This window comes from Vitis riparia, chromosome 4 (genome assembly GCF_004353265.1).
Source record: "Vitis riparia cultivar Riparia Gloire de Montpellier isolate 1030 chromosome 4, EGFV_Vit.rip_1.0, whole genome shotgun sequence".
Classification (NCBI taxonomy): domain Eukaryota; kingdom Viridiplantae; phylum Streptophyta; class Magnoliopsida; order Vitales; family Vitaceae; genus Vitis; species Vitis riparia.
In genome coordinates this window covers 8725596-8738328 of record NC_048434.1, presented here as the reverse complement: position 1 = coordinate 8738328, position 12733 = coordinate 8725596, and the positions used below count along the sequence as shown (strand labels likewise).

General features: G+C 34.4%; 2 pseudogenes; both read right to left on the bottom strand.

Annotated features, from left to right (window-relative positions):
* Positions 1 to 3113: 3113 nt before the first annotated feature.
* On the bottom strand, positions 3114 to 8431 carry LOC117912274 (annotated as a pseudogene).
* A 2204-nt stretch (positions 8432 to 10635) lies between these two features.
* Positions 10636 to 12733, bottom strand: part of LOC117912392 — an 11089-nt pseudogene continuing 8991 nt past the window's right edge.

The window sequence follows — 12733 nt, the reverse complement described above, 5'->3', positions numbered from 1 at the left end:
TTTTCCACAAAGAAATGGTAGAAAAATCCTAGTGTTTGTTGGAATATTCTGAATTCACCTTAACAAGTGGTATCAGAGCCAAGTTGATTAGCAGTGGGATATCTTGTGTTAATTAAATGGATGAGACTGGTAGTGGAATGATTAAACTCACAACTTCCAATTATTCAATTTGGAAGATTAGGATGGAGGATATTCTATATTGCAAAGAGTTGTTTGAGCTCATTGAATGTAGGGGTTATAAGTCGTTACTACAACTGAGGATGAGTGGAAGAAATTAAATAGGAAAACCGTTGGACATATTAGGCAGTGAGTTGATCAGAGTGTCTTCCATCATGTAGCCAAGGAAGTTGATGCATATAGCCTTTGGCAGAAATTAGAGAGTCTTTATGAGAGAAAGACTGCACAGAACAAAGCCTTTATGATAAGAAGACTTGTGAATTTAAAGTACAAGGATGGTAATAGTGTTGCAAAGCATCTCAATAATTTTCAGGGATTGTTGAATGAGTTGTCTACCATGAAGCTTGAGCTAGATGATGAGGTACATGCTTTACTTTTGTTAAGTTCTTTACCAAACAATTGGGAAACTTTGGTGGTATCCCTGAGTAATTTAGCCTCAAATGGTGTGATAACTATCAACATGGTAAAAGATAACATGTGTAATGAAGAGGCAAGAAGAAAAGAGTTAGGTATTTCCTCTAATACAGAAACACTTGTTATAGAGAGGTGGAGGAGAAGTAATAGCAGAAAACCTTCCAGTGATTATAACCGTGACAAGTCAAAGGGAAAGTAAAAGTCCCGAAAAGAGATAAAGTGTTTTTATTGTAACAAGTTAGGGCACATTAAGAGAGAGTGCAGAAAATTCAGAAGAGAATAGTTTAAAGGAAAAAGTGAAGAACATAAAGAGGACAAAGACATTGTAGCAGTTGCATCTGATGGTGATACGATCATTGTTTGTGATGATGCGTGTGTAAACCTTGCATGCCAGGATTCCACTTGGGTGGTTGATACAACAACGTCGTTTCATATCATTGCACGTAGAGATTTCTTCTCTTCCTACACCAGTGGTAGTTTTGGTTGGGTTAGGATGGGTAATGAAGTAAAATGTGAAATTGTTGGCATGGGAGATGTAGAGCTAGAAACTAGCATTGGGTGCAAATTGGTTCTAAAAGATGTTAGACATGTTCTTGAAATGCGCTTTAGTTTGATCTCTATTGGGAAGCTTGATGATGAGGGCTACCATTGTCACCTTGGAGAGGGTAAGTGGAAGCTTACTAAGGTTCTCTTGTTTTAGCTCTTGGGAGGACAGTATGAAGAATAAAAAGAAAGGAGAAAGAGGCAACAAGATTTGGGTTTTTAGATGTGACTCTTATGTCATACATTATACGACATAAATGTTACTTTATTTGGAATTGAGAATTTTGGTTTTTGGATGCAACTCATGTCATTTTATGGTTATCTGTTTTTATGCATATGAAATGCAGGTATACATGAATGTTGGGATGCTTAACATTTCTAAATCATGTTTTAATGTAGATTTACTTTTCTTTTTTAGTTTTGGTGGGTTTGATGTGTTTTATGTACTATTGTTTTGTGAACATTTGATATACAAACATTGGTGGATGATGCAATATATTACAAGTTAATCCATAAGCATTATAAAAATATAAGCTAAATGTAATATGATTATTATATTTATGGACAAAATTTACACATGTTGATCTTATTTATTAATAAGCATTACAAAATTCTATAGGCTAATCAACAAAAAACAACCATATCTTCTATAATCATTTACAATGATGTGACACCATAACTCAAAGGTGATGCATTTAACATGACATCATAACTCAAAGATGATGCATTTACTATGACACCTTATATATCTCACACAACTCTATATCAAATTAAGCATCACTAAAAATATATGGTGTCACTTCTGAATGCGTCACCATTTGTCTGTTTTGGTGTCGCTTCCCAATACATCACCAATTAGTACTCTCTATGGTGTTAGTGGATAAAGTGACGCTATGTTGTAGTGTTATCCTATGTTTATGGTGACTCGTTAGAAATATCACCATATATCTTTTTCCTTGTAGTGTAGGCTTGAACCTAGGCTCATAGATTCTTAGGTTTAACTAGATGGGAGTGGACTTGGGCCTCACCTTGGCTCATATGCTTTTGGACGTAACTAGAAAAGGCCAATGGCATAAAGTGTTTTCTTTTTCTTTTTTTTTTTGTCCAAAAATTTTTCCATTTAAGATTCAGATTGTCTAAAACAGATATGAGACGTCTTTTTTAGATAGGTGTGACCCTTGTGACCCTTTGGTGGAAGCATCTCTTCTAGGGACAAATCTCCCTCTACAAAAAGAGACCCCTCCACGACATTTCATTTATTCCAACAACATCAATTTCTCATTCTTTTTCAAGTCATCTCCAAGTGGGGTGGTCCATTCCAGGTCATTCCTAAGTGGGCTAATCCATTCCAAGTCATGTATGAGTGATAAGTGTATATTTTGAAAGCATCGATCCAGGCTTTTATAGAAAATATAAACATTATTTATCATTTCTTATATTGTTGCATCTTGAGAGATGAATGCCACTAAATTTTAAGCACTGAGCAAGGCCAAACTTTAGCTTTAATCAATCTTATTTGTGAATTTTAATTTATATTTTATTTCTTTATTTATTTTAGCTACTTATTACTTAATATGTTTTCAATAATTTGGACTTCGGTTTTTCACAATGTTCTATAAAAAAATATAAAATGATATTTAAATTTATTATGACAAAATGACTTGTTTTTAAAATAAATTATTAAAAAACTGTTTTGAGTCTAACCTTTACAAAACATATATTTCAATTAAAAAAAAAAAAACCCAGTTCTTAAAATCTGTTGAAGCCCAAAAGAACTATTCTATTTACATATTCTCATCTTCATTGAAAAGGAAAATTATAGACAATAAAAGGAGTGATCTGTTTAACAGTACTATTGACAGTATAACCAAATGAACTTCCAAAATAAGTATATTAATTTATGTAATGTTTCCTCCTTGATCATAAACTATTTACACAAGCAGATAACAACCAATTTGACAGTTAGAAAATGTGGAGTACAGGAGTTAAATTCAGCCTGTCAACAATCAGCAAGATTACAATTCTATCATGCTATGAAATATAATGATAATGCTACTGCAATGAAGTTCGATTATTCTAATGTGATGTTTCAGGTATATTTGTTCTCTCTTGATTTAAATTAGCAGCTACTATCTCTGGCGATGATTGCCCACCAGTTGTGATTCAGCTCCAACCACCGTGCTCTGAAGAAGAGGTTCCTTGTTCTCCGGAGAGGGGAATATCATTATTGGTTTCGTTGGAAAAGGTTGATGGCCTTGGCGAGCAGTTAGTCACTGAGGGAGAGGCTCCAACTGCCGCTATAGGCTCATTGCTACCGCTGTATGGCTGGTCAGGTATTCTGAAAGTATGAGAACTGAGGTCTTTTTGATCAAAAAGTGTCATCAAGGTCTTAATCTTTGTCGATGCCGAATCTTCGCCCATTACCACAACTCTATGTTTATGCAGGAACATGGCAATACCTATGATCAGAGCTAAAGATGAAGTGACTCCAGCAATGAGGAAAAGGCCCCAAAAGCTATCAAGGCTGATATTGTTAGAAGAAAGTGAGTTTCCATTATCATCTGAACAACTAGTTTTTTCCCTAAACCACTTTTTCTCAATCTTACCATTTCATTTCCCTCAGTCACAATTAAGACTGCCCTTGAAACATCCTGTACGAGAGGAGAACCTCTTGGGAAGGCCTGAAATTCAGAAAGAAAAAAAAAAAAAAAAAAAAAAACTCACACATGATACATATATATTGGGAATGAGTGTTTGTTTGTGAGAGGAGAGAGCACTTACAAATCCGAACCCATCAAATTTGTATGTTGGTTTAACCATGGTATATTTCGAGCAATGCTGCGCAATGAACAGCTTCATGTAAGGTATCTCGTCAAAGGCAGCAGCAATACCTCCATTTGCACTCCCTTTCGAGAGTAGTTCAGCTAATTCTTCTGGAGAATTATAGATCCTAAACTTGGATTCGTCAAAGTTCATCCTTTTCAAGAATCCGAGAACGAAAGAGCCTTGTTGGTAACCTACATACTCACCTTTCGCTCTTAGCTCTTTTATGTCTGTAACGGTTGGCTGGAGCTGTTGGACGGTTAACATCGAGGTCAAGCTGGCGGTGTAACTTTGAGTAAGAATGAGCAACACAAAGAACCATATGATCATCACAAACCGCGCCAAGTTGCTCACAATTCTCTCCTCTACAAACATAGAACCAGAAAATCAACATCATTTCAGCAAATGAAGTTAATTTGTGGGAAGAGAACTTACTCTGTGCAAACACCATAGTTGAGAAGGAGAACCAGAAGATGGTGCCTGCTTGATGTGAATGCGGGCCCCTGAAATCTTCATTTATTCGATGTTCAAGAACCCAAATTACAAAGCCAATGAAAACAAAGAAACACGCACTAGTCACCCAGAGATCCCAAGTCAATGGCTTCAAGAAAATCCATGCGCTTTTGCTTTTGTTGTCTTTGATGGGCACGATCATTGATACGCCAGATTCAGTGTAGGTAGTGTAAAATCTACATATTGGACCTGTTCGCTACAATTGTAGTATCTCCCACCACGGCATCATACTTCTTTGTAAAAAAAACAGAGGAATTAGAAATCTTCTTGTATATTTCATTGAATAGGTTGATAATGGTGGTGCTCTTTTGTGTATCCAATAAAAACAAAATGAAGATACTAGGAAGGGTAAAGAGTATGACTGACCTTTAGAAACACTTGATATAACAAATCGTTGTAGTTGCCGGCAGGCTTGCCGTCTGGGGTTCCAAAGGGAATGTACTCGTAAGGAACAGCATATGGTAGTGAATCCATCACGGCATTAAATACATCTATGCAGTACCCAGTGACCTCCTTTGTGGCATTAGTTTTGGGATCCCATGTCACATTTACAAATTCACTAAAACCATTCTTCACTGGAACTCCTATTCTCAACTTCTTCTCATTTACTGGAAGCACCCAACCTTTAGGGACATAAGTAGGTTCTCCAGGCCATACAATTGTTCCTAGGTTGTCTTTAGAAGTGGAATATGTCTTTGAATTTGTGTGTGTGAAATTCAGTCTTCTTATAATTCCATTTTTCGGAGTCCAAAATCCTACCCCTCTTTCCCCTTTCCCAATTACATTAACTATCTCAAAGGCTGTCGAGTGAAGTTGCCCATCAAATATTTGAAAATATCCACTGAGACCTTTCAATTTGGTACTTAACAGTGACTGGAGAAGATTTGTACCAATTTGAGAGACTCTAATGGTGTCAAGAACCATCGAATTGCTGGAAATATTAGTCTTTTGGAAGCTGAAGTATGTTGCCCCGTGGCTAGTGCAGAAGCAGCGTCATAAGCCCATAATCCAAAAATGTTCAGTTCAGAGGTCTCATCTTTTGGATGATCTTGCCGGAACTTCCTTTTCCATCGGACTCTGAAATTTTCGAGCTCTTCTGTTCTTGGAACATGAGGCTTTACGCCCAACACCCCCTGCATTGAGTCAATGACTGAGGGATCCAAAGTACTCAAGAGGTCGGTTAGCCCATCAGTTAGTATCCAAACATGGCCCTCTTCCATCATTCCAATCTCATCTGCTTTGGTAAAAAGGTAAGACCCCCAGAGGTGTACACATGTGTACAATGAAAACTCTAGTTTGCATTGTCATCAGCTTGTAAAGCTCTTCACCAATTTGATCATCAGTGGCTGATGGAGAAATTACACTACGGTAAGTGACACGGACATCGATCCCTTGCAAGGCATCAGTCATATAAGGTATAATTCCATCGCCATACACATTGTCCACGTAAATAAGCACAACTTCTCTCCACCCAAAGGCCCGGACTATTGCCCTTATTGCTGGTACTTGAGCTGAGTCATTTAGGGTAGCTCGGATAAAATATTGACTCTGAAGCGAAGAAAGAGAGGGACTTGTTGCAGAAAAGGAAATGATGGGCACCCGAGCTTTGCTTCCAAGACTGATCATGAAGTTGGCCTGCGTCGATGATCCGGGCCCTATTATGGCTTCCACTTCTTCATTTTGTAAGAGGTCTACAGCTGAGTTCAGGAGCACGCAGGTTCAAAAGATAAACCAGCATTTAAATGAATTAATAAATTTAAAGATTCTGACTTCTCTCTCTCTCTCTCTTTAATTTTATTTTAATTTCTACTCTACTGTCAGCAATCAAACAGCGTACAAAACCTTGTCTATCAGATTTTTTTTTTTTTAAATATAATAATAAAATATGATGTGATACTATAATTTGAGAGGAAGACGACCCATTTATTGTATGCTCAACCAGATACAACCTGCTATTCATTTAATGAAATAGGGCCATTTGGGTTAGAAGTCTATCAACTTCACCTAAAAATTACATCAATTATTCATTTAATCCCAATTAAGATTTATTTAAATTATTTTAAAATTTAAAATTATCTGCATTATAGGTTCTCTTTTAAAAAAAAATAATAATAATAATGTACCAAAATTATAATACAATTATTATAATTTATTAATGAAAGCCTTATTGAAAAAAATTAAAATCTATAAATCAGCACATATATGAAATCAAACCATCACCGCTAGCCTAATCTCACTAATTTCATATCGTTTTCGACTTATGTTCATAAATAATGTCAATACTGGTACCCTTATAGTTTTTTAACACTGACTATTACCCCTTAACTATCATGTGGTAACTAAGATATGTTATCTAGTTGAAAAAATAAAACAAATAAACATGAGACAATTAATGGAGACTCTTTTGCACTACTTCTTACTCATATTTATCGTCAAGATATTTTCTTAAATCACAAGTGTTCTATCTTGTACATTCTAAATTTCAATTTTTTGGATCATAAGTGTAATACTATCTTTTAGATTCTAAATTTATTTATTTATTTATTTATTTCTGGATCAGACATCAAACCGTTGACCAGATCTTGGTCCGGAGTACACGTTGGGCCAACCTTGAACCAGACAAACCAACAGCTGGACCACTGACCCAGTGAACCAGGCCATTGTTGGTTTGGGTTGGCCAACCTTTTTTTCCTGTTAGCAAAAGCCAAGCCCATAGTGAAGGGGTGGAAGCCGAGCTCAATATATATTAAGGCCTGGCTCCACTTTGGTAATTATGATTGACACCGATAAGAGATGTTGAGTTGTTGAATGTGGAATCAAAGACAGTGAGTTGTTGTAAAATTCTAAATTCTTAGAATTGGGGATTTGAACCATGGACAATCTGATCATAGATGGGAAGGTACCCAGTCATTTAATAAAATTTAATATATTTATATTTATTTATGATATAAATTTGATAATATCAAATATGAAAAACATATATTATTATTTTTAAGATATATATATATATATATATATATATATATATATATTAAACTTTATAATTATTTTTAATTTTAATAATATATAAATTATATATTTATAATGCAATTGGTTCAACCACAATTTAATCATTAGTTCAATCACTAAACTATAAAACCATAACTTTTTAAATTTTATAATAATTGATCTAATTCTAAAAATATTAAATATAAATAATGCATCAACTTCAAAACGAATTCAACATTATAGAGTATTCTTGTAGCTTTTCTAAGAGAATACTCAAAGCAAATATCTTTTGGTATGCTAGTTAAATAGCTCCCAATTAAGTTTATTAATTCTCAAAGAGAATAAGTCCAACGATGTTCCTCGAAACGCAAATGGATTGACTCAACATCAATTGTTTCATTTTTCATTTTTTTATTTTTTTCACAATAATAAAGTTTGGTTTTCTAAATGGTGTAGATATTTAGAACATATTTAGTAACTATTCTTTTATTTTTGTAAAACAAAAGTTTATTTAAAAACTTGAAATATTTTTAATTTGTTTTTAATATTTGTATAATTATTTCTTACAACAACTTTAAAAACAAGTGAAAATAATATAAAATAAAAAATAAAAAACATAAAACAATTTTTTGTTGTTAGACAAATTTTTGTTTTCTATGTTTTTTGTTTAGAGAACAAAAAAATATTCTAAAAAAACAATTTCCAATCAGGTTCTCGGATTATTCTGAAATTATTTAGACTGCTGAGTTTAACTCTTGAAGGAGAAGATTTAAGGGATAGTACCTGCTGCAGCTGCACCAACATCTCTTTTGGAGTCTCTGATTTTTGTAACCACCCTGGTTTTGTAGTGACCATGAGAGGCATACAAGTCTGAAAGGGCCATGGAGATGCAGCTCAAGCCCATCTTCCCAACCCATGTATCCAAGTCCAGAACCACTCCCACTTTAACTGGTATTGTTGTGTTCTGTGCCATGCCCTTTTCTATGAAGAAAATCGTGGGAAAGAGAAAGAACAAGAGAGAGGCAAGGAGTTGGGTAGGGTGCCTTCTCATCTTTGAACTCGTTGGAAGCTATGGTAGTCATAATATTGGAGAGAAACTAAGAGATTATTTATAGGACTTAGAATTTTGAATTTTGAAACCAGAAGCCAGCTGGAATCAGGACTACTCTGCAGTCAACTTGATGGTTCACAATAATGCAGAATATAGTTCATTTATAGGGTCTAGAATTTGGAAAAGTAAGAATTAGAAGCCTAGAAGCGAAGGCACTGTAACAAGGCACAGATGCATAGTTGTGAATACAAAACCCAACCAACACTTGTTGGGCGGTCAAAGATTGAATCTCTTAAAATATTAATTAAATAAGAAAGCGTAATTTATAAGGATGAAATCATGATCAGAATGTATCCTTATAAATATTCTTCCATGGAAACACACATTTTGGGTTAGCATTTGACCCAGTAAAGTCATAAGAGAGGTTTTCTTGATGAACTCCATGGAGCTATTCATCGCCTGTAGCATGTTGTTGAATTCCAATAGTCACTAATGTTAGGTGGCAGTTGGCAGTACAGTATTCGCATGGTGATGGACTTATTATGAACTTTTCACAATAGTATGGTAATTTAAAAAAATTATTCTTAAATTATTATAGTAGAAGAAGTTATTACAAATATATGGTAGTTTTTATCACTTAGGAGAGAGGGTGAACAAATAATTTTTTTTTTAAACCAAAATCGTCTTTTCAAAAGACGATTTTATTTCCATTTAAAAAATAAATAAAAATTCAAAAGGGAAATCGTCTCTTGAAAAGACGATTTTCAATTAAAAAACTTAATATTTTTTTTAATATTTATTACAAATTATTAAAAAAAAAAAACCCCTAAGGGAAATCGTCTCTCGAAGAAACGAGTTCCCATGAAAAAAATTAATATTTTTTTTTAAAAAAATCCCAAATTAAAAAAAAAAATATCCTCAAGAGATCCCAAATTATAAATAAATAAATCCTCAAGGAACTCATCTCTTCAAGAGACGAGTTCCCATTAAAAAATATATATATATATATAATTTTTAAAAATCCCAAATTAAAAAAAAAAAAAAAAAATCCTCAAGAGAACTCGTCTCTTACAGAGACGAGTTCCATTGAAAAAAAATTAATATTTTTTTTTTAAAAAATCCCAAATTATAAATAAAAAAAATCCTCAAGGGAACTCGTCTCTTGAAAAAAAATAACATTTTTTTAAAAAAAAAATCCCAAATTAAAAAAAAAAAAGAAGGTTCCCATGAAAAAATTAATATTTTTTTATAAAAAAAATAATATTTTTTTATAAAAAAAATAATATTTTTTTTATAAAAAAATTAATATTTAAAAAAAACAAAGCCTCAAAGGGAACTCGTCTCTTCAAGAGACGAGTTTCCATGAAAAAAAATATTTTTTAAAAAAATTAATTTTTTTTTAAATCCCAAATTAAAATAAAAATAAAAAATAAAAAATAAAAAAAGCCTCAAAGGGAACTCGTCTCTTCCCGTGAAAAATTAGTATTTAAAAAAAAAAAATGCCAAAGACGAGTTCCCATGAAAAAAATATTTTTTAAAAAAATTAATATTAAAAAAAAATTTCATTGGGAACTCGTATCTTCAAGAGACGATTTCCCTTGCGGAATTTTTTTTAATAAAGAGACAATTTCCCTTTTAAATTTTATTTATTTTTTAAATGGAAATAAAATCGTCTTTTGAAAAGACGATTTTGGTTATAAAAAAAATTTATCCGTTCACCCTCTCTCTTAGATGACAAAAATTACCATATATTTGTAATAACTTTTTCTACTATAATAATTTAAGAATAATTTTTTTAAATTACCGTACGAAAGTCCAACTTATCATCTTCTGCCCTCGTGCGCAAGGAATTTAATTAGTTTACGATGACGTATATATATAAATGTGAGAGTACTGACGCTCCAAAAAAAAAACAGAGAAAAAAAGAAAAAGCTGGTGCAAGTAATGGCTGAGTAATGGGTCATCTATGTCCTGTAAAAAATGTAGGAACCGTTGGCTGATATAGATTTTACAACAGTGTTATGCGTCATATCTGCGATGGTTTGAAAGCCTAGATTTTTTTTTTCTTTTTTCTTTTTTAAATTCTTGGTTGTGGGTAATGGTGCCACCGGCATAAAGAACACAGGAAAAAGGAAATGATCGATCAGTTATTCAATTACAGGCGGTCGTGTTTACTCGTGATTTATATTAGCAAGCTCACATTCAAACAATATATGTGGAGACATCCGCCGATTTGGACCGACTGGATCAGCATGTCCAGAAGAAGGTGTTCCTTGTTCTCCGAAGAAAGCAGAATTATTGTGTGTTGGGATCAAAAGGCTCGATGGACTTGGAGGGAAGTTGGCGTAGCTGCATCCATGGCTTTGATGTCGCTCGTCTTGAAGTTGATCACTTTCTCTAAAAGTATGGGACCTAAGATCTTTGTCGTCAAAGCGTGTCACCATGGCTTAATTTTTCTCCATATCGAAGATGGGGAATTCAAGTTTATTAAGGCATCTCTATTTTCATAAAGGAATGTGGTGATGCATGTGATGAGAGCTACAAATGAAGCGACTCCAGCAATGAGGAATAGGCCCCAAAAGCTATTCAGGCCGATGCTGTTTGAAGAAACTGAGTTGGTGAGCTCTGGACAACTGGTTGTTTGCCCAAACCATGCCTTCTCAAATTGTAGCATTTTAGCTCCCTCTGTCACGTTTAAGACTTGCCTTGAAACATCAGCTACAAGGGGTGAACCCTTTGGAAACACCTGAAAAATGATCAAAAATAAGAAACCTCGGTATAAAATTTATACGTGTGTTATGAGAGTACTTACAAATCCAAAGCCATCAAACTTGTACGTTGGTCCGACTGCAGTGTATTTGGAGCAATATTTTGCAAGGAAAATCTTCATGTAAGGGATTTCATCAAATGCAGCAGCAATTCCACCTTTTGAAAATAATTCATCCAGTTTTTCTGGTGACTCATAGATTACTAGCTTGGACTCATCAAATTTCATCCATTTGATCAAGAATTCATGAACGAAAGAGGCATGTTGGCAACCTACACGCTCCCCTTTCTTTATGAGCTCATTTATATCGGTGATGGTTGGGTTGAGCTGTTGAACTGTCAACATTGAAGTCAAGCTGGCTGTGTAACTTTGAGTAAGAATCAGCACCACAAAAAGCCATATGATCACCACAAACCGAGCCAAGTTGTTGACAATTCTCTCCTCTGTTAACAAAATTTAAGAGTGACATGGAAAAATCAACTCCAGAAATCAATATAAAGACAAATATATATAATTTCTTAAACATAAAATTACCCTGAAATTTACTTGCATACTGTATGGAATGTCCATATATTAATAGACGTTGTAATAATGGGAAACAAGCAAGCAGGCCATACTAGAAGTTAGTTTCGATTGTGTTTGAGATGTGATCAATATGCCTCGTATCACGAGTATTTGAATATTACAAGAGTAGATAAATTGCTGGATAAAATTCAAGGAGGTGGAAGAGAAATTACTCTGAGCAAACACCAATGTTGAGAATGAAAACCAGAAGATAGTGCCAACTTGATGTGAACGAGGCCCTCTGAAATCTTTATTTACTCGATGTTCAAGAACCCAAATCACAAAGCCAATGAATACAAAGAAACAAGAGCTTGTCACCCAAAGGTCCCAAGTAAGTGGCTTCAAGAAAACCCATGCATTTTTCTTCTTCCATCTACGATGGGCACGATCATTGACACCCCAGATTCTGTGTACGGTAGTGTAAAGTCTACATACAAGGACCTGTTCGCTAGAATAGTAGTATCTCCCACCACAGCATCATACTTCTGTTCACAATAAACAATGGGGCATTCTGTTATGTATTACGGGAATGCTGCAGGTTTGGTTTTTATTTTGACAAACTCCATCATAATTGAAGCTAAACCTAGAGTTACCACTATGCACCAGGAAAGGTAAAGAGTTCGATTAACTGACCTGGAGATATACTTGATATATCAAATCGTTGTAATCACCCGCTGGATCGCCATCGGGCGTCTGGAAGGGACTGTACTCATAAGGAACAGCATATGGTAATGCTGCCATCACTGCATCGAAGACTGCTATGGAAAATCCAGTGACCTCCGTTGCGTTAGTGCTAGGATCTCGTGTCACCTTTACGAATTCACCAAAACCCTTGGTGACTGGTACTCCTATTCTCATCTTCTTCTTATTGGTGGGAAGGACCCAACCTTTAG